The following is a 20,214-nucleotide window of genomic DNA, read 5'->3' on the forward strand; positions in this document are numbered from 1 at the left end:
AGCGTCTCAAGAAAGGGTGGGATTTGTTGTATATCCGGCCTTATCAACGAGAAAAGAGATTAATCCGTGAGGCAGGTAGCGGATAACAGGCGAGCGCTAAGCGATGGCCACGTGTTAGAAATACAAATGACCTGTTGGGCCCGACGTGCTTCAGTCCCCTCAGACCTCGGGAGAGGTTAATAATGCCCGGCGAGAAGGATGGACTGCTGAGTGGACACAAAGAATGCAGCGTTTATGGGCCGCAAAGACATCCGGCAGAACCCCCCAAGAGAAGGAAGAAACCGATAAAGCAAACTCAGCTCTGACTGGGTAAAAGGTAGTTTTTGGCAGGGGTGGATTGTGATCACTGACTCATGGCCATGAACCCAAGAAAACCACCGACCCAAAAGAAGAGAAAGACTGAGCACGTTGACTGGTTAGCATGAGAAGCGAGGCCGTCATTAACTAATAGAAGATAGAAGACTAATTAATAAGGGAACTATGTCCATTGCAGTGAACACTAATTTCTTAATTTGCTAAATTGTATAAACAATAAAAACTTTTGATAGTTAGTGTGCTTGATTTGTGGAATACCTTGGAGCACTCAGGTTGTGCAACTCTGAAATAAACAATCAGTGTGTCTCCCAAGTGTCAGGAGAATTAATCCACGATACCAGAGGTTTATGTCCAAAGAGGAGACAGAGGAGTTCTGTAACTTTATTTGAATAAAGGCCATGGGCATTTCCCATAGGATCTCTCACATTGTTGGGGGATGCAGCCCCCTTCTTATCCTAAGTTCCCGACCGCATCTCCCTCTTCCTTTTCCCCGTTGGCTGAGGTACTTGGAAGGTACAGACTTCCCAAATTGCCTGCTCTATGCTCCCCTCTAATATGCACCTCCCCTTTCATTGTATACAAGAAAGAAAAACCTATTCATAATTCCATTAAGTCTTTTTTCTTCTCTAGGATCAGGAATTTAACGCGTCCTTGGCTGGGCAACAATCTGTGTTGATAGTAACATGTTCTAGAACTAAGAGTTTCTTCTGTTACTTCCCTATCTAAAGTTCCTAGCCCTATCTACAAGCAGATTCACATGGTCTGTTTGTAAAGACACATTCATTTTATTCCTTTCATTTTCATTGTCTTCTATTACTCATATTACTCTTAACTCATATTATGGGACTGACTTAATTGCCAAAATAAAAGCTCTTCAGATTTTCCTTAATAGGGACTTTATTTTCTTTGTAAGATGCTTCCCCTGCCCCTCTTCTACTAGAGTTTTGTAAGATTAGATATAATATTTTTGCTGCTCATTCTTACAGGATGATTAATTTTCCAATTCTTTTTTCCCTGGTGGCTGGGTTTGCAAGTATTTTGCAAGTACTTAGTTGCTTGTACTCAGTGGGATTTTTTAGTAAAGTAATTCCTGCTCTGAGGATTTTAAGTGAACAGATCAACCCAAGCAGCAGAAGCTCAGGGTTGTTGGAGAAAACAAGGATCCAGGAAAGGAATTAATTGCATTATCATTGTAGCAGTTCTGGCTCTAACCAGAGAGGGTCCTAGGTCAGTGTCTCATTTAGCATATAGAATTTGCATTGGTTGGCAAGTTCTGATCTGGAAAGAAACTGTAGTGTATTTAGGGGCTTAATAAATATGCCTGTAGTGTTTAGAGTGAATTTATAGCAGCTGTAAGACAGAACACTGAACTTTTAAGAGGCCAAATATAAAAGGAAGGAGCAGGCACAAAACGTGAAATATGCATCTTTGTTTTAAGGAGCCCATCATCCCTTTGAGTTTGGTTCCAGACTCCTGCTGGACCCTACACAGAGGTTATTTGTCATATCTTGGCACTGACTTTTATTTCTCATAGAGTTTGGAAGAGTTCAGGTGTGGAGACATGATATGGATTTTCTCTGAGGTTTAGTAACTCAGTAAACCTCTCCTGCTCAGGCCAAAGGATGAGTAGATAAAAAAAAAAGATGCCTCACACTGCTCAGGTCGGACAGTCTGTGGTAGTTCAGCAGGGGAATATTTTACTAAAGACCACTGCCAGTTGTTCAGTAGGAAAGGAGGTACACAGCTCCCCATGGTTTGCTGAGGAATGCAGCACCTTGTTACCTGGTGGGCACTCTGGTGGAAAAGCCTGTATGGAAGGTTTCACAGAAGAAATGGGAAAGCAGGAGGGAGAGAAAATTATGCATTTGTGCAGTGCAGCATGGTTTCAATCTGCAAGTAAATATCTTGGAATTTTTTCCCATTTGGATATTTACTTCTACATTTTAAAACCGTGCTAAATAGATTCCTTGCCCTAATTTCCTATAGCTTGCAAATCATGGTGAAAAAAGGCAAGACTACAGGAAAAAAGAATGAAACGGAAAGATTACCTGCCTCAGTCTGAAACTAGAAATTGCTGGGCTTCCTCTTGCCCCTTGATGTGACACTTGGACCCACCAAGCCATAGTGTCATCAGGCAAAAATAAAAATGTCTCTGCAGGTCTCTCTCTTGAGCTGAGGGGCCCTGATGTCTGGCTTCCTATTCCAGATTCTTGAGTGTTTTCCATGCTGGGCTCAAACTCTTTGGCATTTGCCATGCTTAGATGGCCATGAACATGTGTGATGAAAGAACTTGCATTGAGGCCATTCAAAAGCTTTGTTTCTTAAAGCTGTAATGTTATCCTCATTCCTTTTACTTGTTAAGTATTATGAAGGTTAAATTACAGCAAAGTCTAACTACTAAAGGTTTTCCCCAACTCAGGTGTATGTAGTAGAGAGAGAAACTGATGGAAAGGACTATTGGTGAAGTAGGGATTAAAGACAGTGGCTCTTCAGGAATCAGTAGTTCCCAGGAATGACTCATGCAGTTGAGAAGCCATTAGGGAATTTAGAGATTGGGAATTTTAGGCTTATCAATTGTAGCTTTTTGTTAAAATGAAATTTGCTTTTGTGCCCATCTTGGAAGATGTGAGCATGGATTTGTAAGTAAATGGGAGAGTGATATAAATGATATCCATCATACAATGTCTTATATAAAATCATGATATTAGGTGGTATATAAATGATAAATGTGTTATAAGACATTGTATAATGTGTACATGTTATATATACATTACTGTATAAATGACATGTATCAGCTGCTTCCACCCAAGCATCTGAGGACCTTTAGGTAAGATAGAGTGGAATTTATTCCTTTCTGGGAATAACTTTCCACAAAAAGCATGAGCTGTTTGCACTGTGTTTTCCATGTTAGTGCATCTGGCAGCTGGATTCACATGGGACTCACTGCAGGAGGCAGGGGCAGCTCCACAGCTCCATCGCAGGGGCCCTGTGGGAAGCCTTCCAAGCACTTCCCCACAGGGACACGGGGAGGGTGCTGTGGGTCAAGGTGAACACACTGTTCCCTTGCTCTGTCCTGCCAGCAATTGGCAGAGCAGCAGTGGGGCAAATGGGAGCCGTGGAAGCCTTGGGGAAGCTGGCTCTGTGGTGCAGCTCCAGGAACTGGCCACAGGTTCATGCTGGAATGGGATGCAGGATGGGGGAGGCTTTGCTGCAAGATGCCTTCCAAAGGGTAAGGGGTGGGGAGGGATGCAGGTGTCTGGGGGAACAGCTCTTCTAGCACTTGTTCTGGCATGTGCTTTATGGACACAGCTACAGGCACAGCTGAGGACATGCACGGGCAGTGACATTGAATAAATGACTCCACTTTGCACTTGACCCAGGACAGCAGAGAGAGGCAAACATTTCCCTCAGCAAAATGAGTGGAGTTTCTTGCTAATTCCTGCCTTCTCCTACCCAGAATCTTCCCATGTGTCTCACTGTAAAAGACAGGAAATCTACTGTCATTTTTCTATCACTGACTATGTTATGAATATATTAAAAAAATATTAAGTGCATTGTTGAGTCAGTTCTGCCTCCAGTTATTAGTGAGTCAGGAAGGTCACAGTTATAAAGCTGGTGAGGATCTCATTAATGGAAAACATTACTTTGTTTATAATAATTTGAGTGCTTTGGTGTTGTCATTTGATGACTATTATATTGAATTAAACTTTGCAATGAGAAGGCTCTGACATCTCATTTTAACCTCTGACATGTTTTATTTTGTTCTCTGGGTTTCTTGGTGCGGGTATGAAATGGCTTATCTAAATTTTAAATGATTTGATATTTACAACTGTTCAGAGTATACATGTAAGCACAGAACCAATTTTATTAAATGTGGAGATCCAGGTAAATACCAGGTTAGTGAAACAAAATTGTCAAACCATTTAAAAATGTATTTTTCTCTCTCCTGCATTTCTGCACAAAAGTTATTAAAATGAAGTCATGCAGCAAGTAAGGCTATTTCTCCTGAGATGGGAAAGAAGATGATTTTGGATGACTAATGGCTTCTGATTAGGGGCTCTTTCACACAGGCAGCTCTCACAAATCATTGCTGCACCTGTGTAAAAAACATCATCTCTCTTCTGGTTCTGTTTAATTCTGAAGAGGATAAAACAGATTCCATTTCTAAGGATTTTGATAACATATCTGAATTGCCTCCCTAAGTCTATTTTCAAGGAAAAAGGTACAGTGAGTTTTTTTTATTTTTCCAAGAACAAGCCTCATCTCTCTGACAGTATCAGCATGCAAGACTAATTGTGGGGCCATGTCCTTTATTTGCACCCAAGCAGGTGGCACTGAGGAAAAACAACTTGGAGACAATGGGAGTCTCATGATACCTGGGCTCCCCGTACAATTTACAGTAGCCTCAGGGGTGTTGGAGTTGACATAAGCGAGGACATAAAAAGAGCTGTTGCAGTGCTCTGAAATTGCTGGAATGTCGTGATTTCCTTTTTTATGCAACTCTTTTCTATGCACGGTCATGACGGGAATGAGTGTGGCAGCAGTGTCTCTGGGACATTGGCTGTCTCTTTGCAAAGAATCATGATGCTAAAACTTCAGCATTTCTGGTATTTGGTCACTGAACAGTGGCAGATGCTTAGCACTTCCAAGATGCACTGCAGAGGAAATGAATAATTGGTTAAGGGATAGAGATTTTTTCCATGTATTACTGTTATTTTTTCCTGCATGAGACAGGAAAAAAATAAAATGTATCTGGCAAAAATATTTAACGTGTGTAATGTGTTTTCAGAAGTGTTTATGCTTCTCTGAGGATTACAGTCTCTTAAGGATTTCAGGAAAATTATTGAAAAATGGGAGATGGTTGTAACAGCTGTGATTTTCTAAAGGAGCTTTTCCTGACAGGAGGTTGGCAAATGGTTCCTTACTATTTCTCAGGTCCCAGGTAGTTATAGGATAGTATTCAATGACAATATTACAGTTTTTCCAGTTACTTCTTTCTACAGTTGCTTCATGATAGAAATAAACCTTAGAAGCGGTGATAAGGTCCTTATTCTGATTGCATTATAATTTTGTTCTGCATGTCTTTATTAATAAAATATGTTATAACTCCCAGTATGTTGCTGGTTGCAAAATGTTTGGTTATACTCCCACTTCGGTTGCCAGGGTAAATGAGTGATCTAAAATTGCTGACCTCTTTCTCCCACTCCAGATAGTAGTGCTGTTTTGAAACCCTAAAGATACAGCTGTTTCATTTTTCCATTTCCATAACAGTGTGCCAAGCGTCCCCAGTTACAGCTCTGGGGATGATTACTTTTCCGGATTAATGACAGATCTGCATTTTTACAGATACTGATTATAGTTGAAAAAGCAACAGAAAAAAATATTTTGAAAACAACTGAATGGGGCCAGTGGGAAAACAGCTGTGCCATAATTAATTTCCTGATGGCCGTACGTCACAATAAAGGAGGCAGCTGAGTGCCAGAAGGGGAGAATGTCCAAAAGATGCTTTGCTTCTGGGTATTTGCTCTTCCAGCAAAGGGTGAGGGAATTGCATGGCAGCTGGACAATGGCATTGGGTCAACATTCTGCCACTTAGTGCTGGAGGAAATGCTGCAGGTTCAGTGTTAATGAAATGGCAGTTAGTTTCTTTCATGTTTCTCCACATTAAGCCAAATACCTCATTAGCAACCTGTATTTTAGATTTAGGCTAATGCCAGGCTTTATCTGTTGAAAGATGTTTACATGACAGTGTGGTCACAGAAGGGAAGCACATAGTGAGATTCATGTTTATGTGTTTACCTACAAAAGTTCAGAGCAAACCTCTGTCATTCTCTTGTACAGACAGTACCACGGAAAGGATAGGGTGTTCTTTTTGTCTGCATTGATGTAACCAAAAGGCAACAGAAGGCAATTCTTCAGTTGTACAGAAAAAAAAGTACTTAGTTAGAAAGAAAGGTCACATCAATGCTTTTTTCTCTTCTTTACAGTCAGCTGGGGATCCTGTTTTGATCCTGCAGTCACCTGGAACAATCACATTGAAGATAAGAATGCTGTAATCATAATATATGAAGACGGGATAGGGGTAAAGCAGATGCTGTTTACTGACAGCCAAAACACATCTGAGCCCATTCCTTGAAATCTGCTGAAATTAGGAGGAAATGGCACAGGTTTCAAAAAGAGCAAAATCAAGTTGATTTTAGCCACAAGTTGAGTCTGGCTATACAGAAGCAGAGCTCCAGAAAACAGAAATGCAACACAGAAAATAGTGAATGAAATTAGTAGATGATGGCAATGCACATCCCAAGTGGGGAGCTCCCTTCTTTAGAGGAAGCATATTGCACATCTCGCTTTCACTGTACTGCTTTTAGAACCTGACTGCCAGTGTGAAGCAGACAGCTGCATTCTTTGAATTCTCACCAACAGCTGAGCAGATCCAGGCCATTGCAGGAAGGTACACTTTCCAGCCAATGACTGTTAAAGCTCAGGAGACTCATGGTGCTGTTGGCTTGATTCTTTTCCATAAGGGTAAATCTGTGTTTTGCCAGAGCAGTGAATGGTAGGTAGCTCTTTGTCTTGGGCAGACAGGAATTTGGATCGATAGCTGGTTAATATTTATGTATAATTTTCAAGGCTGGGTGTTGTTTAAGAAACACGGATTGTGCTTCAGGAATCTCAATTGATTTCACCCCAAGAGCCAGCACCATTCAGTAAAGCCCCATGTAGTATGATTAGCAGAGGTGCCCTACAATTAGCACATCCCCCGTTGTGGTATGCACTAAGCACCAAATAAAACAAAGAAGAATTTTATCTTGGCTTCTGTGATTCCTGTGAATAGCCAGTAGACTGAGTGCCTCCACAGATCTCTTGGGTTTTCTAAATAACCCTCGGGGTTGCCTATGGAACACAGTCAACTCACAGAATCCAGATGCTCCACAGGTTGAGCTGTGTTTTTTGGATTAGGCTAGAATCTCATACAAACCCCAACTGTGGGCTCTCCAAAATCTAGATTAAAGGTAAACTGCAGTTTAGAGCAGTGTCTTGTTGCAACAAACAAAGCTCTTGCAGTTAGAAGCCACACTTTTGAGTTTTCTGGGTTGGTGTCACAGCTGCTGGTCATCTTTTCTAGTCTTCTGCAGCTATACATGGTATATGCCAGAGCGAGGAAGGCAGACCAGCAACTTCCCATGGTTGCTTTATGTTCACATTCTATTGAAGACATCAAACATAAAGCAAATGTGTGTATTCTTCTGTCAGATATCTTTTCTTACAGGAAAAAAAAATATTCTGAAATATGATAAGAGAGAAAAGTTAGTCTTTGGTTTTAAATGATACTCTTTGGTTGTTAGACTCAAGGGTAATAATTTCCTCTTCTTTATATTCAATATATTCTTTATATTCTTGGAGACTGGAAGAATGTTTTTGCTGAAGCTCAGAGCCAGAAATCGGCTACCAAATTCACGGTGTGATTATAAATAGCTAAGCTGGAAGTGAAGTTTAGATATGATGTGTATTGCAAGGTCTGTGAACATCCTTTGTAGAAAAAACCCAGTAATGTTCAGGCTGTTTTTCATTCACTTCTATGAAATAAAATAGAAACCAGGACAACATCCAATTAAAAAATTTTGAATATCCATGCAATTGGCAAACCTGTTTCTGCTGGCTTAATTTACACAAGCAGTCCTTGCTTGTGCAGTTAGTATCATTGAAGGCCACTGGGCTCTCTTAAACAACCAGTAGAGCTTTGGCCTCCTGTGTTTTTAACACTGACTTCTAGCTTTGATTTCGTGTTTCTAGTAGAATCCAGTGTGGAATATATATGCAGTATTTAAACCTACTGAAATAATTGGAAATATATTCAGTAGGTTAGGAGTGATTTTCCAAGAGGTGTTTTAAAGCAATCATGAAGTGTCATTTTGATTTTTAATTTCTAACGTCACGAGATTCATATATAATTTCCAGGCTCATAGTGTAAAATGAAGTTTCAGAAAGTCTGGTCGTTGCATTTTGCTCCTTTCTGAATGTGCTGATCTATTTAAGAAGAAAGGTAAAAGAACTCAGTGGTGAAAATTTTCTCTCCCTTTCAACAATATTGTTTTTCTTGTCTTTGATAGTTTGAGATGACAGGAAATGGAGCCTTTGTCTGGGTTATCTATATTTACCTGGTTTTGCTTGGGTTACTTTATGCTTAAGAGTAGTACATACGATCTCAGAGCCAGGATGTGGACTTTTCCTGGATGTCTGTCTGAGAGCTTTGACCTGTTGCTGTCCAGAACAGAATGACTGTGCTTTGGTGGAGCCAGAAGACCAATGTGCACAAGATGGTTTAACTCTGAACAGCCTCATAAAAGGGTGTCTTTTTAGGCTGCAGTTTTCCCTTGAGAGGCTGGTTAAGCATCAGCTTTGGCAGCTGGTTGCTTTTCTCACCAGAGACATTTCTTTATCTCCGAAGAAAAGGAATCCAAGGGAAAAAGTGCTTGGAGAAAGAATATGTAGATAATGGGCACACAGTTGCTAATTTAGCCAGTAGAGAAGGTTACAGTCTTCTTTCTCATAGTTTTTCAGCTTCTATCTGATAAATAATTGCTTGTGGTAGATGTGCCTTGGCCAGAGTGAAAACTCAAGTGTTGGATACTTTAGGTGTTGACACAAATGAACTCGGTGAGAGCATCTGCTGCCCGCTTTGTTAGCTGATAGTAAACACAACAAGCTCCCAGCCATTCAGTGCTAACGAGAATCCCCTTCTACAAGTCTGTCAGTGACAGGGGAATGATTAACACAGCTTAACTGCAGTGCACAGTTTGGAACATCTTGTCATTTTGTATTCAGGTCTCCACAAAATCTTGTTTTGTTTGTCTTTCCTAACATATTACCCTTTACTTTTCTTCTCCTGTTCTAGGCATGTTTATCACAGCAATGTCACCTGTGCACTGCTCACTGATGGTGAAAAACCCTCCAGCTGTTGGTCCTTTAGGCTGACTAGCTAAGATGCCAGTGTCCTGAAGACTGGCATTCACGTGGTGGGAAGAGAGGATCAATGCAGCTCTGAATTTTCTTTCAAAATTAAAAGCTGTAGTAATAGTCATTTAAAGTAAGTAAACAAAAAGTGAGGTACCAGCGAGGATGGAAGAGCTAAATAGAAATCACAAAATCAAGCTGTATCAGAATGAAGTGGGTTAACACCAAACAAATGAAAGTTTCTAGTCACTAAAGCTATCTTAAATAAATATGAGGTTCCCTATAACCTTTACGTGGGTACTTGGAAAAGCAGCAGCATTCCATGGCTATTTGCCTCACTGTACCTGCTGCAGCAGTGGGTCAAGATCATTGCTAAGCAATTAGAAGTAAGTAAAAAAGGCTTTGGTCAAGGATGATGTTGAAGCAGGAGCATTTGTTGAACTTCTTCTTAAAATAGGTTATCTGAATTACTGATAGATCAGTAATAGCTAGCCTGTGCACTTAAAGTTCAGTGAAATATTCCAAAACAGTTCAAGAAGAAATTTTATCTCAAGATGTTAAATAGACTGCTCTTAAATATTCTTAAAAACAGACTTTTTGACCAGCAATGTAATTTAAAATGAGGCTGTTTAGTTGTCTGAAGGAATATCTTATAGGTGACATTCTAAAATTCCTTCTGTCTGATCTGCACATTCTTCCCAGGGCATATTCACATACTCAGTAATTGCCAGCTAGTGATGGGCACTGAAGAATGAATATAAGATTTCTGAGTGTGAGGGGCAGCTGATTTTTTTTTGCAGCTGTGTGTTACAGGTTTGGTTCTGTTAAAAATGATGTGGTGGGGTAACAAGGAAGAAAGCTAGATCTAATGTCACTGGAAAAAGGGAGAATTTGTACCTTCTTCAAGCATTTTAGCACATTCAGGATGAAAAAGAACTGTGAGGTGCTTTGAGATGGTAGCATTATCCACCAAGTCAAATCCAGTAGCTCACAAAGATTGCAGCTGTTGACAGCAGCTAAACCAAACAAACAGTAAAATTAAGTTCCTCATTGTGGAAACTCACCATATATTCTTTCCATCATAGATACAGGAAGCAATTTTGTATATGTATTTTCCATCTCTATATGTTATACTCTATATGTTTTAGCTTTTTAAAAAATTATTATTATGGTACTCAGCAGTAAAACTTTGAGTGGTATTTTTGACACACAACATTTAAGGAATATATTGGATCATTTAGCTTCTAAATGAGAGGGTGTTTTCCATTCTTTGACCACAGTTTTGATATTACCTTCTTTCTGTATTTATAATCTGCTTCACACTTACTATTTTCCATCAGTTGTAGGTATTTATGATGTCTACATTTATGGTAATTGGTAAATGCTGTTCTATTAATACTTCTGTCACCTCAGTTTTCCTTTTGAGCTATTCAGTAATGATCATAAGGCAGGAAAGTATATCTAAATGGTATTGAAAAAGAAATTGGAGAAGAAAAGAAAAAGTGTATCTTTTCTATACAAAACATACTTCTCTTGTGTGTGTTTGGGTGTCAATAATCCAGCCAAGAAGGAGAAAAATTCTGGTATTGAATTATAATAAAATTAAAATAGGATTAAAGCAGACAGAGCTGAGCTCAGTTTTCTCATTGTGAAATGTGAGCATTTCATATTGCAGCATTATTCAGTACATTAATTGGAAAGGTAATGAATGTTGAATTACAGTAGAAGCATTGTGAAAGCACAGGGCACATATGACATCTACAGGAACATCAAATAATTTTTTCTGAGGCTAGGCTGTTACAAAGGGTGCCAAATGGATTTATAATGAAGAGGGACATGAAATACAACAATCACAATATTTTGATGACAACAGATGCCTGGACTTGTATTCCAACGTGTTGGAGGGTGTTTTTTTGTTCAAGTCCAAACATTGATCTGAATTTTGGCTGAAGGACCTTTGGTGGGGATTAGAACCTTCTGTTTTACTTGTAACACCCTGCAGTGCTTGGCAGTGTACACTGGAAGTGTCAAAATGTGAGTGGTTAGTGATTGTTACAGATGTTAATATTGACAGGATTGATGTAGAGGAGAGAAACAAAGAACAGCAACATTCTGAATGAGAGCACATTGTGTCAGTGCTGTGTCTGAGTGCATTGCTAGAGCACTCTGGTAAAATGTAATTTATATTCAGGTGTTTATGGTCTTAGATACAATTGTCCTGGATTGCTATTGCACTCTGCAATGCGTGTCAATTGCATATATGAAGTGTTAGCCAATAAAATACTCAGTTTGTATCTGAACTAAAGGTTTTTTATATGATTGTTTGGCTTCTGCAAAAACTCTATGGGCTTGAGGAAGAAAGAAAATGAGTCTTTTTCTTAGCTCAAAATGTGAGGCAGTCAGGAACAATCAGAAAATGAAAGGGGGCTGGGAAGCTGGTGTCTTGGGAGGCTTATGTACTTGTGAATAATTTAAGTTTATTGACATATGCTTGTGGGCTCTCCAGTGAGTTCCCTGCTGTTTTATATTTTACAAGCCAGTGAAGCCATTTTTATTGCTAGAATACTCATTAGCATTGCCCCAGCAGGTAAATAACTCATAGTTGCATTATTGTGTATTTCTGATATATCCATAGGCAATGTATTTATATTCAGAGGAAAAAATGAAATAGTAATCTTAGGCATTAGACATACCTCCCAATAAATGTTAAAAAAACAAAACAAAAAACCAACAACCAACTAAAAATACCGGTTTTCTCATTTATTTCTCATTTATTTCTCACAGACAGCTATTGGAACAACTTCTGCAGATGTGGTGAGACCTCGTGGAGGCTGGGATTCCGTGCACCTCCATCCCTGCAAATCCAGGTGGGTACACCTGGCCGTGTCATATCAGGTGTGAACCCATGGCCCTTGCCACACTGGGAGGAGGCTGCAGTGGGAAACTCCCTCTCCCCTTGCCTTGGGAGCAGTGGGAAAACTCCATGGCTGCCACAGCCCACTGCCTTGGGGCTCTCCTGCTGCAGGATCTTTCCCTCCTGGACTGTTTCATGCTACATGGCTGGCTTTTAGAGCTGAGAGAAGTTGTTCTCCATGTTGGAAAATTGAAGCCTAGCTCTTGGAGCTGGGGCAGACACAGCTGGGAGTCTGTTCCCCTCCTGGTGACAGGGTCCCAGCCTGCCTGGGGTGACTTGGTGGTGAAAAGCACAGTACATTCCCTATACTGTCTAAATCCCAAACTCCTAAGGGTTTTTCTAGCAGTAAAACCTGACTGTGTTCTTGCCAGAGAAAGAAAAAACATGGCATAGGGGCATGTGGGGGAACAGAACCACATAAAACAAGAGGGTACAGAGGGAGATCAGCTCTGAAGGCTGTATGTGTTTGATGAGTGTGTTCCCCATATGGCTGGAGATCATAATTTGGAGCAGAAAGCCTCAGGAAAGCCACCTGCATAATGGTGCCAGTGGGAAGTGTCTGTGCCCTCCAGAGTCTCAGCAGACAAACAAATGTGTCAGAGTGCTGGGGTTTGCTCAGGTCCTTGTTGGACACAAAGCACAGTATTCATGGTCAGGAGTAATCAGGGCTGTAAACAATCTTCTGTTCTTATCAAGTCCAAATTTCTCTGTGGCACTTAACTGCTCTTGCAGGCCATTTTATGTGTCTCCATTCCCCATGTTCTAACTGTTGTAATTTTAACTCAGCAATCTGAAGCACAAGAGACAGACAGTGTATTTTATACATGGGTGATTTCTGGACAGTTTCTGGTCAGGCCCTCCAGATCTCTCTTGTGTTGTTTTTCACTGTCCACGTTTTGAATAGTTTACAATTTGAGGGCCATACAAGTGCTTTGTCCACAAATGAATTGTTTGCTGGAAGGCCAATGGCACTGAAAGAGAAATGCATGAATATAGAAAGATGACTATGTAATGAGTAGAATAAATATCATTGTTAACTGCTGTAAACAGCTGTTTGCTGGCATTGCAGACCTTCCAGAATAACGATAACAGAAGTAGCCTGAGTTTGCTTCAGAAGGAAAACTGCTCCAAGTCCAGCATTAAATCATTGAGGATCAGAGGAAGAGACAATTCATAGCTCAGGTACAGCTATGCTGCAGTTTTTCAGAAGGTGTGGAGGCTTCCAGGACTGAATCCTGCTTGCTCCCTCTGTAACCCACTTGTGGCAGCATGTCACTCCCCTGGCAGGTCCCACTGCACCCCACAGCTGCCCTGCTGTCCCTGAGGCAGTGACAGGCGTAGTGTCTTGGCCACAGGAGCTGCTGAGATGCTACAGCAGTTTTATGGTGAGCTTAAAGAGACAAAAGGAGTTTTCAAAAGCTCCATTCTGGGAGGAACCATTGATTACTGCAGTTCTGAGGACCCACATCAGCAAGGGCCAGCCCCTCTGAGTGACACTGATGCTCAGCAGTGTGACCCAGAGGAAAGCAGAGTCCCTCAGCATGGATGCAATAAGTGTGAGTAATCCAACTTGCCGACTCTAAGCCAATTTGTGAAATGTCAGTGAGGTGAGCAGGGTGAATAAATGCATGGCATCATGGAGCTGCTCATGGGTGTACATGGGAGAGTGGCTGCAATATTGGTGCACTGGAAGAGTGAATGAGTTTGTTTGGGGATGGTCTGGAAAATGGCACTTGTTATTAGCACATTAAATATTGATACCTGCACTCACTAATCTTTTTAATGGCAAACTGAGTGCAATTTTATTGTGTTCTGGGGTGATTATATAAAAATCACCTTTGTTTAGAAAAAGTTGTTTAGAATTAAATGCAATGTTCTATTTTTGCTGGGTTTCATGGATTTCTGCTAACTTCTAAGAACACAACAGTTAGTTGGCATTTAATTATATATCCAAACCAATGCAATATTTTATAAGGATAATTGGAAGCTGTCATGTAGGTGGTTTCTCTAAATGGGTTCATAGCATTTAGAAGGACAAAAGAAATTTCACATAAATAATAGGTTATTAGAAATAAATGGGCATGCAGTTATTCATAGTATCAGAAGTGGACAATTCAGCTTACAATGGAATTCTCAGAATGCTACAGCTACAGTATTTGCATAAAATAACTTCTGAAATTTGTACTTGGCTTTGTTTCCCATTTAGAATGCCTTGTGTAATTATTATATTAGTTCCCTTTTGAAGAAATCCATTATAATGTTAATTATGTTAATTCAGATGCTGTGAATAATTGGCCATGTATTCAGTAAAATTGACTTTTGGTTTTGGCCCCTGAAGTATGAGTGAACCATCTTATGGGGATATGTGCTTGATGTCTTTAGGGCCATATTTTTCTAATTTTTGCATAAGAGCTTCATGCAATTAATGCTCTATTGGGAGCTAATTTGAAGTTGGGGAGGAAGTTTTGACCTATATTTATCTTGGAGAGCAGAGCTAGATGCTGGGGATTGTTACAGCAAAAAAACCCTTATTTTTTTCCTTCTGTGTTACCTGAAATTAAATAGAAGAGAGCAGTGCCACATTCTGTTCTCAGATAAATACTCTGCTTAGAATCAGCTGCTGCTGTGGCACTGGCATCAGTCTCTTGGGGATGAGTTTGACCTCTTAAGTGCTCTCCCCTGTATACTGGAAAATGCTCCAGGTCTCTTTCTATTGAGGGGAACAGGAGGGAATTAATGTTGTGCTGGTTTTTCGTGCCATGTGAACACAATTGGGTTGCTGAGGGGCCGGCACTGGTTTAGTCACTAAGTGCTCGTTTTGTTCCATCTGTTTGATTACCAGGTTCAGTCAAGAGTAGTACATGAAAAGACCTATCAAAATGCCCTTCAGCAAAACGTGGCATGATCCTGCCCTGCAGATGTCAGATTACTGTTTGTATTGTGACAACCCGTTCTCTGTGCAGATGGAAAAGCCCATTATATTTTTGCAGCATTACAGGAGAGAGGAAAATTCTGAGGGACAGCAAAGTCTCTCTAGTTGTATGTAATTTCATCACTTCTACTTTCAAGGCAGCAGTCCTGAGAATGAAGCCATCAACATCTAGGCACTGGCAGTGGTTACAGGGCATGAGGAACACACATTGTTCTTTACAATGCTTTCCTGAAAATACAGTCTCAGGTTCCTTCAGGTAGATTTCAGGGGGAGGTCAGACATCGATGCGTCCCCTTTTTTGCTATTCTCCACCCCACAAAACAAAAGAGCAGCAGGGACTGTTCCTCTCTTTGTTTAACCAAAGTGGTGATGCCAGTGTCCCCTTCTTGTGTTTATGGAATGACCTTATAGTGGGATCTTACTCCTAACTTTAATTCCTTCTGCAGATGGAGGACTCAAATCTGTGTCTCCCAAGACAGAACAAAAGTGCCAAGTTGTGGACTCCTGTGATATAAAGAGCCTACTCTCCTGTTGAAACTATTCCACAATCAAAATTAGTCAGGCAAGACAGAGTGACTGTGACTGACTGGGCCAACATACATGCTATTGGGAGATGGGAGCTGAGGCAGTACACTTGAGCAGGAGGGAAGGAACTTACTGGTCCTTTGCACCCTGCAGTAGTACATTCATTAATCACTGAACTTTGCACTGTGCTCTGTTTCTCGAGTGGAAATGGCTGCTGCTGCTGTGCCTGGTGTGGACAGCAAACCTATGGGTGCATGTCAGGCAGGCACGTGAGGTCAGAGGTCCTCAGGGAGACTGGGAAATATCCATCTGCTGATTCTGGCATGGGAGAATGAAAATATATGGACATATAGGCATGAAAACAATATGATTGTCAAGTCAAGTGGAAATTTCTGCTTGCAGAGTAACATTCATCTGGGCAGACTCCTTCGCCTGTCTTACATTTGCTGGATATGAGAGCAGTGCCCTGTCTCCATCATTTCCATGTATCTGAGTATAAGGAACAGGACTGCTGGAAAATAAATGTAAAGAAAGGAGGCTGGAGAATTTTGAAAAAAAAGCAATTCTGACAGATGAATGGTGGTAAAAGGTTTCTGAGGATTGCTAAAAATTCTGTGCTACCCAGTTGTACAGTTCTGGTAAGACCTCTTTGTTTAACTGTTCTGTACCTTTCAACATCTGTTGTATCCTAATCTGTCTGACAATATCCATTCTGGCATGTGCAAGAAAGCACAGCATGGCTTTTATGACTGCTTTGTGCCACCTGCTCTGTGCCAGTGTGGACACACCTAAAGCAGCACAGAAAGTATAGGAAAATCATAGAACCATAGAATTGTAGAATGTTTGAGTTGGAAGGGACCTTGAAGATCATCTAGTTGCATACCCCCTGCCATGGGCAGAGGACACTTCCACCTAGACCAAGTTGTTCATAGCCCCATCCAATCTGCCCTTGAATGGTGTCAGGGATGGTGCATCCACAACTTCACTGGGAACCTGTTCCAGTGCCTCACTACCCTCACAGTAAATATTTTTTTCCTTAATATCTAATCTAAATCTACTCTCTCTCAATTTGAACCTATTCCCCCTTTGTCCTGTCAGTTCATGCTCTTATAAATAGTCGTGTCCCATCTTTCCTGTAAGTTCCCTTCAGGGACTAGAAAACTGCCATCAGGTTACTCTGAAGCCTTCTGTGCTCCAGGCTGGGCAATCGCAATTCTCTCAGCCTTTCCTCACAGGGAAAGTGCTCTATCCTCTGGTCTGAACTTGGTGGCTTTCCTCTGGAGTCATCTAAGAGGTCAATGTTCTTCCTGTGTGTGGACAAGAAGTGATTTATTTGCTTTTGATGGCACTTTGGCACTGGTGCCCAGAGGGAGAATGGGTGGGTTAATCTCTAGTTTGCAGTGTCATTTCTAGCCTGTCCTGTCTCTGCAACTCTTCTGGACAGAAGAGATAAAAGAACTCCAAGATTTGCCAGCATTACATAGAAATCTGGGAGTACCTGTCATTTCTCAACTTCTGAAGTGTCATTTTTTTCCCCACAGTTTTTTTTTTTTTCCCAGGAATCTATTCAACAGCACAAACCCTGCTCAGCTGTGGTCCTCTAGGGAAGGCCTGCTGAAGAGGTGAGCCCAGTGCTACAAGCTGCAGGTGTTGAAGATTTGTTAATAACCTCAGGTCAGTTACTTCAGGAGGGATAAGTGAAGGGATTAGCAAGATGGAGACAAGGAAAAGGAACAGCAGGCAAGATAAAAAAAAAGAGGTACCAGGGAGTTAAAAATGTAGTAAAAACGTTGGTGTTAGCAGCATTTCTTCACCAGTCTGTTCACACTATAGAAGACTTCCTCTCACTGTAAGTCTCATCTTGTTCCAAGGCTGTGTGTGTGTTTTCAAGGTTTGTAGTGACTATTATTTTTTACACAAATGTATGTTAAAAAACAATTTTTGTAGTCTTGCAAACTTCTCATTACCAGTTGTATTAATCTCCAAACAAATCTGAAACTGCTGTAGTTGCTGTTTATTGACCAGCTAAATAACAGTTATCTCCAGCAGAGTTTACTGACTTTTTTTGGTGTGTGTAACTGCTACTACAATTTGATAACATTTTACTTGTAAGGAGATTTTAGGTTGATGATGAAAGATGTGTAATTTAGTTTGTTAACTCTTAGCATAACTTTCCACTACAAATTCTAATTCTGCTTGAACAGAAGGATGTACTCTGAACCCAGTGTTCTCCAGGGTGTTCATTTTGAATCAAAAGTAACTTATTTTTGTCTTGTCCTGATAAATGCCTCTATTGATTTTTTTCTAATGCTTAATACCCTGCTTTAAGGAAACACTTGTTTAAATCAATCCTTATTCTGAAAAACATGTGAGAAGAGGCTTACTTGCAGGTCCTCTGTTCGCTTCATGGGTGTGCTCCCTGTACCATAAGAATGTTTCTATTATGAGGCTGTTTGGGTTGGGTCCATTAGTAGTGGTCCCCTTCACCCACCAACCTCCTTGATCTCAAATGGTGGTAAAATATTGCCTCCAGACAAATAGCTGTTCTAAGATGGGGGACCCCCAAAGTCCTTCAGGAAATAGTTGCATGGGCTGCCCCTTGAAAGCTTGAGACTGCCTTTTCTCCTTCTCACCTTTGGTCTGGGCTCCTTTGTCCCTGTGGGCTGCAGCTGTTCTGTCAGCTTCCAGACAGAAGTGATCACTGCATGTTCCCTGAAATATAATCCCCCAGATCTCTAATTAGCAGGAGTCCAAATGTTCAGTGCCTTAAAACACAGGTATATCTGGGATTGGATTGTCCTGTTTTCGATAATGTGGCCAGCTGAGAAATGCAGAGTTTTAACCATGGTCACTTTAAGAAAGAGCTTTTGTACTTAGCATAGAGATTCAGGCACCAGTTGATTGAGAGCCTCTCTGCCAGTGCTGAGAACTTCTCTTACCTGGTAAGCATGGAGACATTTAGTAAAATAACATATATTTTAGTGCAAGCATCTGTCATATGAAGCATTGCAGAATGTTAATGAGGGTGAATGGAGGGTAAAAGAACCCAGTTCTTTTACCACAATGGTAGAGTGCTTGGCACAGCAGCTATGGGCTTCTTCTCAGACTTTTAGGTGAAACTAAAATATTACTAAAAAGAAGGAAAGAGTTCATTCTCTCCTCCTTCCTCAATGGATTATTCTAGAACATTTTCCTCCAGTCTGCTGTACAAAATGCCTCACCTTCTGTGAGGTTTTTCATACTTACATGCATAACCACAATAGAAAGCAAAAATGTAGAAAGCCCTGCATTCAGTCATCCCTGCATTAGCTACTCATCAAATAAGTTTGACTTATCCTGATCTTTTTATTGAAGACCTTGCATAGCTTTTTAAAAGTACTTAAAATTTTCTTTCTGTTCCTTGTAATCTAATGATGTAAGACTTAATGTTTATGGTGAAAGAAACTCCTATTTCTGTAGTTTATCTTCAGAGGATATTTTTTGCTGTCTTTCAGAAATATAGAAATTGCTCCTGCATGGTTACACATGGCATTAGGTTACTCTAGGTTTTGGGGAATTTACAAGACTCAAGGGAGAGCATTCATCCTGATACAAGTTTCAGTCTTACCCCTAACAATTTATTGAGCTAAAGATCAGATGTCTAGTACCGAAAAAATTCTGATATAGTTATATTTCTTTATGTAGTTGCTATAATTCTAATTATTCTTTCTTGAGTCAAGTGGTGGGTGGTTCTTCCCTTCAGATTGCTTATGCAATTGCTTTGTAAGTTTGTAAAAGTATTCGCTGTTCCTGTGGCTTAAGGGGTCAGCTGTTTCTTGGGGTTCAAATGTAGTTTTGATGTAGCTTTCATGTGTATTGCCAAATGTCAAGGATTACTAAAACCTTGTTTTGTCACAGGCATGGAGTGAGGTATGGGGTTTTTTTGAAGAAGATAAAGATCCTAAGAACAGGTGATTTTTCTGGAAGAATGTAAAAGGCTTGCTGACCTTTTGAAATTAAGTGTAACTGAACTCCAGTGTTTATTGATCTGCACAAAACCCTCCAAAATGCCACAAATTGTTTTGTGAAGTACTTCTGCCTTCTGGCATGAGGTGAAGATTGAGCACTAGAAAGTGTTTTGTTTATGCATTTAAAAATGTGAAACGTGTGAATATGCATTTATATGGATTCTGTGGGTTACGACAAAGTCTCAGAGTGTTAATGCCAGGCTGCAAACTTAATTTGATTGCAGAGTCAGTCCTTGCCTCCATCCTCTCTGTTTATCTCTAGTGTGGACTGTAATTTGAAGACACTGAGAGGCTGCCAGTAGGAGGCTCTCAAATTCCAAGTTGTTTCCCTGTGTGTACAATGCTGAGCACGATGAAGTACATGGTGTATCTTCTATATCAGTGCATTATATGACTGAGCTCTCAGGGATGCCTGACTCAAAGAAAATTAGTAACTCCTCTGTTTGTGGTACAGTGAAAAGGTGTAAGAGGTTGAATTTGGACTATTTTTCTTCTTAAACAATAGTCGAGGTTTAGGGATTCGTATTAAAGTCGAATATCTCTAGGCTTTTCACAATGACCTATAA

The sequence above is a fragment of the Sturnus vulgaris genome, chromosome 3 (genome assembly GCF_052056855.1).
Source record: "Sturnus vulgaris isolate bStuVul1 chromosome 3, bStuVul1.hap1, whole genome shotgun sequence".
Taxonomy (NCBI): Eukaryota; Metazoa; Chordata; class Aves; order Passeriformes; family Sturnidae; genus Sturnus; species Sturnus vulgaris.